This window comes from Thamnophis sirtalis, unplaced genomic scaffold (assembly GCF_051295495.1).
Source record: "Thamnophis sirtalis isolate CommonGarterSnake01/CBP01778 unplaced genomic scaffold, rThaSir2_p1.2 scaffold_11, whole genome shotgun sequence".
NCBI lineage: Eukaryota > Metazoa > Chordata > Lepidosauria > Squamata > Natricidae > Thamnophis > Thamnophis sirtalis.
This window is the reverse complement of record NW_028261391.1, coordinates 13900771-13917016: the sequence shown is the minus strand read 5'-3', so window position 1 is coordinate 13917016 and position 16246 is coordinate 13900771. Positions and strand designations below refer to the sequence as shown.

Sequence of the window (16246 nt, the reverse complement as noted above, 5' to 3'; positions counted from 1 at the left end):
TACAACTGAATACAAAAAAAGAAAGACAATAGAAAAAAAAACATATTACAGTGCAACTCCACCCCCTTGCGACCTTCCCCTCCCTATATTTCTTAGATATTCAATATATCCCAATTTTGCCCTTATACCCTCCAAAACTATATATATATTCTGGAGGTTTATTGCCTTTGCCTTCCACCAGCATTGAATTTATACAATTCCCCCCCTATTCCATTATAATTATTTAACCATCTCTTTTTTTAAGTTTAATTTCTGTCGTTAATTTATCATTTGTTGCCAAATTTCATTATACTCATTATATATATGAGTGGTATAATGAAACCAGATTCACTTAACAACCAGGTGACTAACTTAACTGCAGTGGTTCAGTTAACAACGGTGGCAAGAAAGGTCGTAAAACAGGGCAAAACTCACTTAACAAATGTCTCACTTAACAACAGACATGTTGGGCCCCCTTGTGGTCCTAAGTTGAGGACTAGCTGTATTTATAAAACTTTTTCTGTTGCAAGTCACCCAGAGGTGTTGGATATGAGGTGGGCGGCAAATAAATGTATAAATTAAAAAACTAAATAAATAATAAATAAAAGAAAAGTAGGATGTAAACAAAATAAATAATACAATACAATAGCAGAGTTGGAAGGGACCTTGGAGATCTTCTAGTCCAACCCACTGCCTAGGCAGGAAACCCTATACCATTTCAGACAAATCCAACATCTTCTTAAAGACTTCCAGTGTTGGGGCATTCACAACTTCTGGAGGCAAGCTGTTCCACTGATTCATTGTTCTCACTGTCAGGAAATTTCTCCTCAGTTCTAAGTTGCTTCTCTCCTTGATTAGTTTCCCCCCATTGCTTCTTGTTCTACCCTCAGGTGCCTTGGAGAATAGCTTGACTCCCTCTTCTATGTGACAACCCCTGAGATATTGGAACACTACTATCATGTCTCGAGTCCCTAGTCCTTCTTTTCATTAAACTAGACATATCCAGTTCCTGCAACCGGTCCTCATATGTTTTAATAATTTTTTTTTTTAAAAAAAAATCCCACCCGTCCCTCGGTTCTCTGATCCAAGTCCCGGAAAATTCCCACGTAAGAACGTTTTCCATTTTCAGGAAGCAGCTTTGCTACTGTAACTGAGAGCATCTTTCTCTCGCTCCGGCCTCAGCTTAGCTCCGCAAGCCTTTCCCTTCCCTGCGTTTCAGCTCGCCCTTCTCCCGGGGCTTACTGAGGAAACTTCCCGCGGCCGGGCCGCTCCTGCCCATTCCATCCTTCTGTATCATAAGCACAGAGAAGCCACGGTGTGTGTGTCTGTGTGTGTTTGTGGTGTGTGTGTGTTGGACAGCGGGAGGGTGAGCAAAGGGGGGGGAGCGCTTCTCCCTCCCTCCCTCCCTCCAGCTTTACGGCTGCTGAAACCCCTTTCCTCTCCTCCCTCCGGAGAGCCCAATGTCGCCACGCAGCGTTCGGCCACTCCTTCCTTTTTAAGGTAAACGCAGCCGACCCCGAGGGGATGGGAGAGGAGAGGAGGAGGAGGAGGGGGGGGATTGAGGGAAGAGCCGAAGCCCGTAGCTGGTGGGCGGAAAGTTGGAAGAAGTCCAGGCGAGGCGCGCGCGCGCGCGCCGGCGCGTTCTCGCCCCCTCGCCAGAGCTACGCAGTAGCGGCGCGCGACGTTCCGGGACCAGGTCGGGAGGAGGGTGCGCGCCTCGCTGCTGCCGCCGCCGTCGTTGCTATTGCAGTCGCCGCTCTCACGAGGCAGCCGCAACTTTTATATACGTGCATTTCCAGAGCACGGTTGGGACTTGGGTCTTTTTTTCCCACCTCTTCCTCTGGAGAGGCTAGAATGAGCCGACCCGGTCGCGAGAAGCAGGAAAAAAGAAAGTGGGGAGAAAGTGGAGGATTCCCCCCCCCCCCGACCCCAATGCATCTGTTTTGCCCAGAGAATATATATATATATATTTTCTTGAGGAGAGTTTGAAGTGTGTAAAGGATTGTCTTTGTGTAAACCAGTCCACACACGATTTGTAGGAAACGGTTTCTGGTTTTAAAAAAATCAAAACAACACGCGTCCCTTGTAGCCTTCCGCGACCTGGCGCTGTGCAAAGCCGGGCAGCGGGCTGGGCATTGTCCAGCACGACGTAGAAGATTAGAGAGGGAGAGGAAAGGCCACGTAAAAAATGTTCTTGCCGCGGCTTCTGGGTCTAAAGTGGAGCGCCGAGATTAACTTGAAACTCTTGGCCGAAGCGAGGACCGGTTGTGCAATGCAACTCGGAGAAGGGAACAGTCCTCTTAAGCTGATCTTGTGCTTGGTTTTTGCGGAGGTTGGGTCCCGATTTTCCCTACGAGATCTCTCCGAGGTAGAGCTGAGCTGAGGGTAGGCTTGCAAATCTCTCCCTCTCTCTCTCCCTCCCTCTCCCTCTCCCTCATGTCTGTCTGTCTGTCTGTCTATCTATCTATCTATCTATCTATCTATCTATCTATCTATCTATCTATCTATCTATCTATCTATCTATCATCTACACACACACACACATTTATATCTATATCTATTTTTCTATGTCTGTCTGTCTGTCTGTCTGTCTCCCTCTGCCTGCCTACTTTATCTATCATCTATCTATCTATCTATCTATCTATCTATCTATCTATCTATCTATCTATCTATCTATCTATCTATCTATCTATCTACCTACCTACCTACCTACCTACCTACCTACCTACCTACCTACCTACCTATCTATCTATCTATCTATCTATCTACACACACACACACACACACACATTTATATCTATATCTATTTTTCTATGTCTGTCTGTCTGTCTGTCTGTCTCTGCCTGCCTACTTTATCTCTCTCTCTCTCTCTCTCTATCTCTCTCTATCTCTCTCTATCTCTCTCTATCTCTCTATCTCTATCTATCATCTATCTATCTATCTATCATCTATCTATCTATCTATCTATCTATCATCTATCTATCTATCTATCTATCTATCTACACACACACACACATTTATATCTATATCTATTTTTCTATGTCTGTCTGTCTGTCTGTCTCTCTCTGCCTGCTTACTTTATCTATCTATCTATCTATCTATCTATCTATCTATCTATCTATCTATCTATCTATCTATCATCTATCATCTATCTATGTTGCGAGGTTTAATCAGGGAAGGTCCTTGCTTAGCAACAGTTCAGAAGTAGTTGGCCTCTGGACTCCTCCTCCAGGATTTCTTTCAACGATTTTATATGCTGGGGTTTCTTAGTGGTCTTCCATCAAACTATTAATCAAGGCTGGTGCTGCACAGTTTTCTTGAGATCGGCCCAAGGTTGGGTAGGTGCTGCCACCTACTGTAGTACAGGGCAATGATTAGGTGCTATAGAAGGGGGTGGTAAAAAGTTACTTAAGTCAGATACCCCAGTCAAAACCAACCCCAAATAGCATATTCATAATCACTACGCTAAAACAAACAAGTGCCATAATAGGAATATGTCCTCTTTTTTATTTTCTTTCTTTCTTTAGTTTGTCACTCATGTGCAACATAACAGGAATAAAAATAAACATGAATAAGAACACAGGAAATGGGTACAAATAAATGGGGACAGTAGGACAGGGACTTTAGGCACACTGATGCACTAAATGCACACTCCCTTTACGGACTTCTTCGAAATGGGGTGAAGTCCACGGTAGACAGGTTAAGGTTAAAGTTATGGGGGTTTGAGGATGTAACAACAGAGTCAGGTAGTGCATTCCAGGCATTGATCACTGTTGCTGAATTCGTATTTTCTTCAATCGAGTTTGGAGCGGTTTACCTCGAGTTTACCTCCTTGTGGGTTTGTTTTGTTCAATCAAACCTTTAACTGGTCTCTTGTCAATTTCCAGGTTCGTCTTTATTTTTTAGTTAAATACATTTTATTTAAACACATATTCATTAAGATACCAATGAAAATAAACATAATGGGGAAAAATGGGAAAAGAAAAGTACAGGATAAAAGAGAAAAAGAAAAGCACATATTTCCAACTTTTGGAGCATAATAGGATAAAAAAAATAAAATTATAGCCTCAAGTTTTTACTTTTTACCTACTAGCCATTTCTGTAACAACAAATCAATGAGCAAATCCCAAAGTTAAGATTTCATTCCCCCCCCCTGTCTTGAGCACAACATTTAGAAACAATTTCCAATTAGAAACTAAACTACATTTATTCTTTAATTAAAACAGTTAATTTTGCCTTCTTTCCTAGCCCCATTACTTTTCCTATACATTATTTCAGTGTGAGGATTGATAAATCTTTCCATTTTTGCAGATAAAGAATTCCTGCTGCAGTAAAGGTAAAATGTTTGTTTTACCTTTACAGGAGCTGCAGGAAAAAAATCATCTTGTGGAAGCTCTGGTTATAGTTGTCCCAAAGGTGCTTTTTCAAGAGGCAAGTGGACTTCCTGGTTTTTGTTTGAAGATGTTTTGCTTCTCATCCTGCCAATTACCTCCCTACGACCTATTAGATCACACAGATTAGGCCTCCTCCGAGTTCCATCTGCCAGTCAGTGTCGACTGGCAACTACGCGGAGGAGAGCCTTTTCAGTAGTAGCTCCGACCCTTTGGAACGATCTCCCCGTGGAGATTCGCACCCTCACCACCGTCCAGACCTTCCGCACAGCCCTCAAGACCTGGCTATCCCGTCAGGCCTGGGGATAAAGATTCTAATCCGTCCCCACCCGAATGATGAATGAATGTTGTATTCTATTTTTACTTATGTACTGTCTCATGTCTTGTCTTGTATTCCCCTCCCCATAAATTGTAAGCCGCCCTGAGTCCCCTCAGGGAAAAGGGCGGCCTATAAATAATAAACAAATACAAAATACAAAAAATACAGTCAGAGCTGAAGAAGCTTCTTGGATGAAAAGTGAAATGTCTTGAAAGAAAAACCAGAAAGTCCAGTTGCCTCTTGAAAAAGCACCTTTGGGACAACCATGACCTAGATGATGCTCTCAATAGACCAGGAGTCAGCAACCTTTGGCTCTGGAGCCGCATGTGGCTCTTTCATCCCTCTGCTGCGGCTCCCTGTCACGCAAAATTTGTGCCACAACTGCCAATGTGCAACACTCGCTGGCATGCGATTTATTGAGGTTTTCGACCCCCCAGTAGGTCAACCATGGATAAATCCAAGAAAAGAAAAGTTTCAGAAGAAAACAGAATATTTAATTCAACTATATATGTTAGTTTCGTGGCCACTCAGGAAATAGTCAGGCACCGGAAGAGTTTTGTGGCTCCCGGTGTTTTCTGTGGGAAATAGGTCTAAATGGCTCTCTGAGTGTTTAAGGTTGCCGACCCCTGCCATAGGCGCTGGTTGTAGATTTAGTTTGGCAAGTTTGTGCCATCCACTCTGATCATGGGCATTTTTTCCATTGGCATTCTGATTGCAGAAGACCGGTTTAAGTTGGGTTCACTCAACATGCCAAACCATAGTGGGATTCAATTTTCTTTGTTTTTGATGTATTTTGAGAATCTATCAATGGTGATTTGCTAGCCATAATTTATGACTTAGTGGGTTGTGGAAATCAAAACATTTGTGGTTTATTGAATCCCCAGGGGAGTCATGTTTTACCAGCCCTTTTGTCAAACACAATTATTCTTTGCATAATACATTAAACGAAAGTAGCCAACAACAATTTAGCATTTGGTGTTGTACAGATCTCTTGCTAGTTTATGATTGAATATGTCAGTATAAAACAAGGTTTTATCTAGCGTAGATGAGATTAATATCACATGAACATATTTAATTTAGATGAAAGTAATATAAGTAGAGTTCTAGCCTGACTTTATGACTGTACAGAAATAAACCCCACACTGGATTTAATGGTTCAGTGGCAGCTTTATTAAGCCGTAAGCCCAACTAACCTCAGCAATACCTTTTTAGGAGCATATACAGCAATAAAGCTATACCCTTACGGAAATTTATTTGGGAGTAACTTGATGTCAATTAGAATATAATGAATTAGTACCTAATTTTGAAGAAAATTAACAGATCTCCAAAGGAACATGCTTTGGGATTGAGTAGAGAGTAAAACTCATAGAAACCAGAAGAGGTGGTTTACATTGTTGATCCTGTTTTCTGACTAAGATATGAAATAGGATCAGCTGGTATCAGAAATGGATTGCTCCCGGTTCAGCCTGTTTCGGGTGAACTGGTAGTAGTGGCGCCAGGAGGCTTCACCCATGCAGAAGCGTAGTGTGTGAACATGCGCACGAGCGAACTGGTAGTAAAAAAAAATGGAAACCTACCACTGGCTGGTAAACGTAGTCATCGAATTACGACCACCATTGAGTCCAAAATTTTTGTTGCTAAGTGAGACAGTTGTTAATTTTGTGAATTTTGCTCCACTTTACGATGTTTCTTACCCCAGTTGTTAAGTTGGTCACACGGTTGTTGAGTGAATCTGGCTTCCTCATTGACTTTGTTTATCAGAAGGTCACAAAAGATTTTATTTATTTATTAATAAAATTTATATGCCGCCCAATCCCAAAGGACTCTGATGATCACATGACCCAAGGACTCTGCAGCCGTCATAAATATGAGTCATTTGTCAAGTGTCTGAATTTGGGTCATGTGACCATGGGATGCTGCAATGGTCATAAGTGTGAAAAATTGACATAAATCATTTTTTTCAATGCCGTTGTAATTCAAATGGTCGCTAGATGAATTATTATAAGTTGAGGACTACTCAATGTACGGGTGGACAATCTGTCTGCATCTACAGGTGAAACTCGAAAAATTAGAATATTGTGCAAAAGTTCATTTATTTCAGTAATGCAACTTAAAAGGTGAAACTAATATATGAGATAAGACTCATTACATGCAAAGCAAGATAGTTCAAGCCGTGATTTATCATAATTGTGATGATTATGGCGTACAGCTCATGAAAACCCCAAATCCACCATCTCAGAAAATTAGAATATTACATGCAATCAATAAAACAAGGATTGTGCATAAAACAATATCGGACCTCTGAAAAGTATAAGCATGCATATGTACTCAGTACTTGGTTTGGGCTCCTTTTGCAGCAATTACTGCCTCAATGTGGCGTGGCATGGAAGCTATCCGCCTGTGGCACTGCTGAGGTGTTATGGAAGACCAGGATGCTTCAGTAGTGGCTTTCAGCTCTTCTGATTGTTTCATGTCTCTCATCTTTCTGTTGGCAATGCCTCATAGATTCTCTATGGGGTTCAGGTCAGGTGAGTTTGCTGGCCAATCAAGCACAGTAATCCCACGGTTATTGAACCAGGTTTTGGTGCTTTTGGCAAAAGTTGCTCTCATCAGAAAAGAGGACTTTGGACCACTGAGCAACAAAACTTTGGACCATTGTGCTTCATTAAGACCAGGGTCAACGCAGACGTCTACTAGGAGATTTTGGAGCACTTCATGCTTCCTTCCGCAGACAAGCTTTATGGGGATGCTGACTTCATTTTCCAGCTGCCCACACTGCCAAAAGCAGCAAAACCTGATTCAATGACCTGATTTATTCTGAAAGTAAATACTGATCTGAGTTCAGTTAAAGCTACTTCTTAATAAGAACACTTAGTCTGCAAGATCCTGCTCTTAAATGCTTGCAGCATTCAGAACATGATTTACTACCAAGTTTTATTTGCCACTGATACCAACTTGCTATGTAGCTTGCTTGGTTCTGTTTCATGCTCTATTAAGTTTTGAGTAAACTGGGAAATAATTGGTCTGACGTATTAATCTGCGTAATGCAAATAAATGTGATTCATCCTGCACAAAGGCATATTATTTTTAATATGGCATTTCTTTCTTTTTTTTAATATGCTGGATTTTAATGTTGGCCTCCATTCATTAAAATGGGACCTGACAACCTACAAATAGGCTTCACGGTAATATGATTGGTGAGTTTGTCATACTAATTTTAACTTTATTGCTTCACATCATTGCCTTCATTTAGTCATACGGAAGAGTATTTAATTATTTGTTTTCAATATGTTTGGGTTATGGTTTTTAAATCTCTGTGCAATTAATGATTAATTGATAATGTAGCCTTTTACACTAAATATTTTGCAGAAGTAAACAAATTGAAAAGTATTCCATTTGTTCTTATCTAAGTAGATTAATAACCTACCCTATGGAACAGAGAATAACAGTGTTGAAAGGTACCTTGGAGGTCTTCTAGTCTAACCCCCTGCTCTAGTAGGAGACCCTATACCCATGATGGCGAACCTATGGTACGCGTGCCACAGGTGGCACGTGTAGCCATTTATTAGGGCATTGCTCTCAGCTCCAGCACGCATGCGCGCGCTGGCCAGCTGACTTTGGCCTTCTTTTAAGGCTGTTTTTCGCCCTCTGGAGTTTGGGAACAGACTTCCACTTTGCTTGTAGGGCCGTTTTTCACCCTCCGGAGGCTTCAGGAGCCTTCCCTGAAGGCTCCAGAGGGCAAAAAATGGCTCTACGGCCAAACCGGAAGTCACCGTTCCCAAACATCCGGGTTTTCTGTTTTTTGCCCTCCAGAGGCTTCAGGGAAGCTACTGAAGCTTCTGGAGGGCTTCCGCAAGGCGGGGGAGGCTATTTTCACCCTTCCCAGGCTCCTAGAAAGCCTCTAGAGCAGTGGTTCTCAACCTTCCCAATGCCGCAACCCTTTAATACAGTTCCTCATGTTGTGATGAATTTGCCAATCTTGGTTTGGGAGGAGATCAGCCAGATTTTCCATGATAAAACGATCTCCTTGCCTGCTTCCAGCAGCAGTTCGTGATTTACATGAGTTTCACTTTATTAACTTTACATTTTTACATTCTGTTTCCCCCACCGACCCACCCACTTTTCTTTCTTTCTTTCTTTCTTTCTTTCTTTCTTTCTTTCTTTCTTTCTTTCTTTCTTTCTCTTTCTTTCTTTCTTTCTCTTTCTTTCTTTCTTTCTGTCTGTCTGTCTTTCTTTCTTTCTTTCTTTTTTCTTTCCTTCTTTCCCCTTCCATCCCTTTTCTTCTTTCTTTCCATTCCTCCCTCCCTTTTCTTCTTTCTTTCTTTCTCTTTCTTTCTTTCTTTCTTTCGTTCTTTCCATTCCTCCCTCCATTTTCTTTTTTCTTTCTTTCCATTCCTCCCTCCTTCCCTTTTCTTTCTTTCTTTCTTTCCATTCCTCCCTCCCTCGATCGATTTAACATAGATTAAGAAGTTGCCCTTTAAATGGGATTTTAAACAGAGGTTTAAGCTACATTGAACTGTGCTTCTGTCTGAGTGTAATTCCTCAGGACGGAAGGAATGGGTGGCTGGGGCCTGTCCTCCCCTGTGACCTCTCCTGCCAACCCTTCCCGGGGGCCAAAAAGCCTCTGAGCTCAGTTTAGCCCGCAGGACAGGACTGGCGGCGGGGGCGGCAAAGGCAGCTTCCAGGCCCAAAGTGACTTTAATCCTGGCATGTGCCTTCTTGGGCGAGAGCCTGTCCTGCCAGCTGAAGTGGGTGGCCCGACTGCCCCGCTACTCTCCTGTTCTCCCAGCACCTTCGAGCCCTTGTGCAGGCAGCTAGGCTGAAGCTGGACATCCGTTGGAGCCGAAGCTGATCTGCCACCCAGAAGAACCTGTCTTTGTCCCCCTTCAGCGCCTCAGCCTTTCCCTGGCATGGAGACCGGGTGGGGCGGCGTCTGGGTTGCACCCAGAACCGGGAGGAGGCTGCTTCACCACCCGGCACTCTTCATGCACCTGCCGCTTCAGGACGTGCTCCTGAGCATGGGCGACGCCAGTGGAGGTGGATGGTCTTAGGCGACCCCTGTGAAAGGGTTGTTCGACCCCCAAAGGGGTCACAACCCACAGGTCGAGAACTGCTGCTCTAGGGGAGGGCAAGAAAAGGATGCCAAAAGTGGGTGGCAGCGTTGGTTGCACGTGCATGTGTGCAGGGGTGTGTGTGTCACACGCATAGCATTATCGGGGTGGGCACACACGGACACGACCCCCCTGAGCTTCCCCCCACTTTTGGCACATGATGCAAAAAAGGTTAGCCATCACTGCCCTATACCATTTCAGACAATTGGCTGTCGAGTCTTTTAAAGTTTCCAATGATGGAGCAGACACAATTTCTGAAGGCATGCCGTTCCCCTGGTTAATTTCTCTTTAGTTTTCACTTGCTTCTTTCCTTGTTTACTTTTCATCCAGTGCTTCATGTGTGGTGCTTTGGAGAATAGGTTGACCCCCTCTTCTTTGTGGTAGCCCCTCAAATCTTGAAACACTACTATCATGTCACCCCTAGTCCTTAAACTAGACATACCCAGTTCCTGCAACCCTTCGTCATATGTTTTAGCCTCCAATCCCCTAATCATCTGTGTTGCTCTTCTCTGCACTCTTTCTAGAGTCTCCACATCTTTTCTTCATTGGGGTGACCAAAACTGGATGCCGTATTCCAAGTGTGGCCTAACTGAGGCTTTATAAAACAGTATTAACATTTCATATGATCTTCATTCTATTAATGCAGCCAAGGTGGCACAGTGGTTAGGGTGCAGTACTGCAGGCCACTTCAGCTGACTGTTATCTGCAGTTCAGCTGTTCAAATCTCACCGGCTCAAGGTTGACTCAGCCTTCCATCCTTCCGAGGTGGGTGAAATGAGGACCCAGACTGTGGGGGCGATATGCTGACTCTGTAAACCGCTTAGAGAGGGCTGAAAGTCCTATGAAGCGGTATATAAGTCTAACTGCTATTGCTGTTGCTAATGCAGCCTAGGATTGCATTGGCTGTTTTGGCTGATTGGGGGACTGGAGGCTAAAATATATAAAGAATGGTTGCTGGAAATAGGTATGACTAGTTTAACGACTAGAGGTAACATGATAGCAGTGTTTTCAGTTTTGAGGGCCCCCTACACCCGGGTTCATTATTTCTCATAATGGCTGAGTTTATACAACAGATTAGGCCAGGCTAAAATAGGATTATGCTCAGCATGTTGTGGAACGAGCCATTGTCTGAGAATATTTCATCAAGCAAGCTCAGTCAAGTCATAACACAAGTACTCCTCATCATACAATCCTAATTGAGCCTGGCATTTCTAGTTGTATGTTGCAAAGATTTTAAAGTAAGGGAATCACATGACCAACCTGATTTTATAATCTTTTAAATTTTTTTTGCAGTGGTTATCAAGTGAATGTGGCGGTTATAAAGTGAACGCCATGGTGGTTAGGCCAATGCTGTAGTTGTTAAGCAAACCCATTGTGTGGTATGGGTCAAGTTTGGCCAGAAGTAAATCCTGGTAAACAGTGACTGTGGCACACGGCAAATGACCATCAATGCAGGTCAGTTGCCAAGCAGACTTAAGTACGGTTACTTGACATGCTGTCAGAACTTCAAAACTAGATTGTAATCACTTTTTTTTTAGTGTGGGGCTGTTATAACATTGAATGATCATAAATTGAGGACTACATGCATATTTTATTTGAACGGACAGGATATATTTTGTGAGCACTGCAATTGTGCTTTCTTAAGTCTGCATTTAATGTACTGTCTGAATCTTCCCAGTGTTCTTCATGGGCTTCTGTACTCTCCTCTAAATGTCAATCATCCTGTGTATAATACTGAAAAACAATCTAGAGGCACGCATGTTTGTATGAATCCACTCTTGGCTACATTTCAATTCATTGCTTTCAAGAACTCTTCAATTTTCATATATGTTAGGTTTATCCTGTTGCTTCATGCTATGCCTATATGAAAGGAATGAGAAAAAGTAAGTGTAAATTTATTTATTTATTTGACAAAGTAATGATTTTGTTGCTTGCAAATGTCAGACTCTTTGTGCTATTCATTGGTTCCCTCAATATGTCAGACAGTATTCCTCTTATGTATACAGCTTGAGTCTGTTACATCCAAAATCCTTTTATCTTCTGCAGATAGCTGTTACATATTCTATTTTGCTGCAGTTTGGAGGATTCTAAATTGATGGGAGAAGGGACGTGTGAAAATATAGGTTCCTCAAATTATATGAACAGAAACATTTTCTATTGCACATAGTGAAGAACACTCTTGGATATGGCCTCAATTCCTACAGCTAAGGTGTAGGCATCTTTTCCCTAACTAGGGTAATGCCAAAGTGACAAAATGTAGGTCATGACATCATTGCCCTGTTCCAAGCCAACTACACACACACATGCACACAGATAAGGCTTAAAACAGGTACAGGCAATGGCAGGCAGAGTGTTTGTGCAATCAATGCATGCTTCAGGATAGTCCCAATCACACATGAACTGGCCTGCAAACAAGCTCCAAACAGTAAGAATCCGAAGCAACAGATGTAGCTAGATCATGTACTGTCAGCCCCACTTGGTAGACCAGACCAAGAATCAATTTCACAGAAAAACTAAGATTGCTTTGGTTATGAACTATCAAGTTGTTTTTGACTCATAGCAACCTGTAAGATGCAAGCTAGAAGATCCACACGTATGTAACAGTTCAAGCTAACTGCTTTATTATATTCTGCCTATAATACATGGGTGACCCCCAGATACTTGTCTTCCTTTGGGAAAAGCTAGATAAGGCTTAATGAAGCTTGGGTGGAGCACACATTCCTGGATCTCTTGCAATGATTCAAGGCTAATTCTCTGCCTGGTTGGTTTTTTCCTCCAACACTACCATATAGATTTTCTCTATGACACTTTATACCCGATCTGATCTTTCAGATCTTACAACAGTGCACTAATCTCCACTGTCCCTCTATTCACCTTGCAGCTGGTCATTCTCTTTCCTTTGCTTCTCCTTTCCCTGCATTAGGGGCCCTTTATTGAAAATGGTTGTAGTAGCCAAAACTTGCTAGTCAGAATATTCTTCTTATACCCAAGTGAGTTAGGGAGGTTTCTGTATGAGTTGCTTATGCATACAGTGGCACCTGTTGGTATTCAACTGCTTTGAAACTCATCAAATTTGGCATTCAACACATTTTGATGCAAAAATGTTATCCTGGTACTCATCGTTTATTTGGTACTCAACGCTCAGCTAGAACTTGTCGGTGCTGGTTGCCTTGTAACTCACAACATTATTCCTAAATGGGAAAAATTGTTTGGTACTCATTGTTTTTGGTACTCATCCAGGAACCAATTAACAATGAATACCAAGGTACCACTGTGCTTTCTAATTTTGCTAGACTTAAGCCATGTTTTTCTTCTTGTTGGTTTGGCAATGGAACATAGCCCTCTGAGTCAAGAGCACGAACCAAACAGATTTTTGGATTACTCCTCAGTTAGTGTTGAAAGTGGCAAGATTTCAGGAGGCAAAAGAGGCAGGGCTTTGTGTGCACAAAGTTCAGGAGGCATGGTTGTTCCCAAAAGAAGTTATGCTGATCTACAGTGGCTATTAAGTAGAGATTCTTCCAGGTAGGAGCCAATCAAGATGAGAAATGACCTTGCTGAGCAAGGAAATGCATAAAGTGTTTTTCCTGACAAAGTATGGCATGTTCCAAGAGCTGTGTGGTCACCCGAAGTCCTGTCATCTGACCATAAGCGCAGCTACATTCCACAATTGCTGATGGAGTCAGTCTTGTGTGCTAGATTGCTTATTGCCTTTTGAGGCTGACTTCCAATACATCCAGAGCAAGTTTCTTGATGTCAGTCTTCTGACCAGTCTGAGCTGGTCATGGCAATCATAGTGCAAATGCTGCCCTTTGGAATTTGTGATTTTGCCCACAGCATGTTGTTGTACATGGTACCTAAGGGGAAGACTATGTATTGCAATGTATTCGTCGTGAGTGGATTGTTTTCACTCTTCCTATGGATGTCTCCTGATTCTTTCATAGGATACCTAAGTCCACAGCTGAGACTTCCTAGCTTTTTACTTATTTAGTGCATTGTTAAAGTGGTATTTTCCATCTTCTCCACCCATAAGCTTTGCAGATGCAGCGGTGGTCATAGTGATGATGAATCAGGGGTTTCTATTGGCTGCTTGTAGCTGTTGTGCATATGCATAACTCCCTTACTCATATGACAAAGTGACAGTGACTGAAGCAGAGAGTCCATCTACCAACATCTGTCAGTAACCCTCTCACCACAGTTCAACAAATAGTTCTATCTTTAATCCATGGAGAACTGTTGCCATTTGGAGCATACATTATTGGATGGATGGAAGGAAGGGTGGATGGGAAGATGCATTGTTTTAGTAGTAAAGCATTTTCCTGGTTTCCTAAGAGTTTTGTATTCTTCAGTTCTATAAATCTAGGAACCAGACACTGAATTTAGCTAAGGGGTCTCAGAATTTTAGCAAACAAGTTATTGGGAACGCATTTCTGTTTTGAGTTATATCCCTTTGTACATACCTTTAGCACACTCTTAGGAGAACCTGTCACTTGGTGGAAAGTATGAACAGAATTGGGAAGACTCCCAATAAGACTCACTAAACCACTTCTTGACATTTAAAGTTTGACAACCAGAACAGAAATCAAGTTGAAAGGTGAAGTCAGATAAGCTGTTAGGTGTCTTGTATGAATTCTTCACTTTTCTCTGGAGAGGATTTTTAGCAGCCATAGTAAAGCAGAAGTAGAAGGTCATTGAGATAAATGAAATATGCCTGGGTCATTCCAGATTGCTAAGTGATGCTGACATTTATGCGTTCTGAGCTCTTAAGATCACAAGGTAGTGATTGGAGAAGGCTGATTGCACAGAAATAGTATGCAGGAGTTGGTCAAAAGAGCAAAGAGAATAACTTTTCAGATGTGTTTGACAAGGGCTAGCTGTAGCTTTCAAAGTAATGTTAAAAGAAGGTATGCTAAAAAGGAAAAAAAAGCAATGGCTGTTCTTGTGTTAGGAAAATTTATTCAGTATCCAAATTTGTAGTAGTTTCTTGAATGAAGGAATCGTAATGCCATTGCTTTCATTCACTGCCTAATCTTTACTTAACAAATAGGGGGGAAAACCCAGTCCTATTTTATTTGTGACATTCTAAAAATCAACGCACCATTCAAATCAAATGCTTTTTCATACCTCTTTATCAACGTTTGTATTTTTGAAGACATTTTCCCCCAACTTGCACAGTTGATGAGAGTTTGTGTTTGCACTGCCATGCTATATTCATTTGACACATTTTTTTTAAAAAAAATATACATATTATGAGTTGTGAAAGATGTCACAACTTTCTGAAAACAATGGATTTCAGGACATGTATTTTAAATTGTCCTCAAAATTCAAAGATCTTTGTAATCATCAGGAATCAAATTCACCTTCAAGCCCAAAACCTGAGAGAGAATTTTTATAAGATGTTTTACAGATGGCATTTAGATCCTAAAAAAATAGCTTGTATGTACGAACTTACAACCTAAATGCTGGAGATGTGATTGTACTGATGCTACATATTATCATATATGGTGGACTTGTAAAAAAGTTAAAGCATTTTAGATAAAAATATGGTGGATTATGCAAAATATTCTCAAAAAGAGGATAAAGTTTACTCTTCAGTTATTCTTGTTAGGTATAATTGCAGACTGTACAGTTGTAGAGACTAATCTGATTCTGAACTTAACAATGGCAGCAAGACTGTTGGTGGCACAGTACTGGAAAAAGGAAGAATTGCCTACTATTCAAGAATGGACGTTAAAAGTAACAAACTTAGCAGAGATGGCTAAAATATCAGCATATCTCAAGGATCATTCAGATGAGAAATACAAGCTGGAATGGAGAAGATGGATTGATTACATTCAAAATAATTATGGGACTAAGAAACTCCAGATAACTTATGAATGAATGAGCAAGGAATGTTACAACTTATCTAAAGTTAGCTTTACAAAAGGGGAGTTAAAGTACAAGTGAGAGATGATGCTAAATTTACTTAGTTTATTTTAGTATAGCAATAGCAATTAGACTTATATACCGCTTCATAGGGCTTTCAGCCCTCTCTAAGCGGTTTACAGAGTCAGCATATTGCCCCCAACAACAATCCGGGTCCTCATTTTACCCACCTCGGAAGGCTGGAAGGCTGAGTCAACCCTGAGCCGGTGAGATTTGAACAGCCGAACTGCAGAACTGCAGTCAGCTGAAGTAGCCTGCAGTGCTGAATTTAACCACTGTGCCACCTCAGCTCATATGGTTGCTAAATGTTTATACCCTGTATTTGCTCTGGGAGGTTGAGGGGGGAGGGGGAGGAAGGGATATGGGCTGGGGGGGAGGGAAGGTATATAATTGTAAAACTCTTTAAAACTTTTAATTATAAAAAAGAGATCAAGTTCAACTTGAAGGCATCTTTATCATTTAAACTTGTCAGCCTTTTGGCAAAAATCAGACACTCCAAGGACAATTGGAACTCTATTTTATTG

At 41.7% G+C, this 16246-nt stretch overlaps 1 protein-coding gene across 1 annotated transcript in view; it reads left to right on the top strand.

The window, feature by feature from the left end:
* Positions 1–1415: 1415 nt before the first annotated feature.
* Positions 1416–16246, top strand: part of NAALADL2 (N-acetylated alpha-linked acidic dipeptidase like 2) — an 897010-nt gene continuing 882179 nt past the window's right edge. The window contains exon 1 of the mRNA XM_087725225.1: positions 1416–1479. The gene's annotated coding sequence lies outside the window, so the exon portion shown is untranslated. The remainder of the gene's footprint in view (positions 1480–16246) is intronic.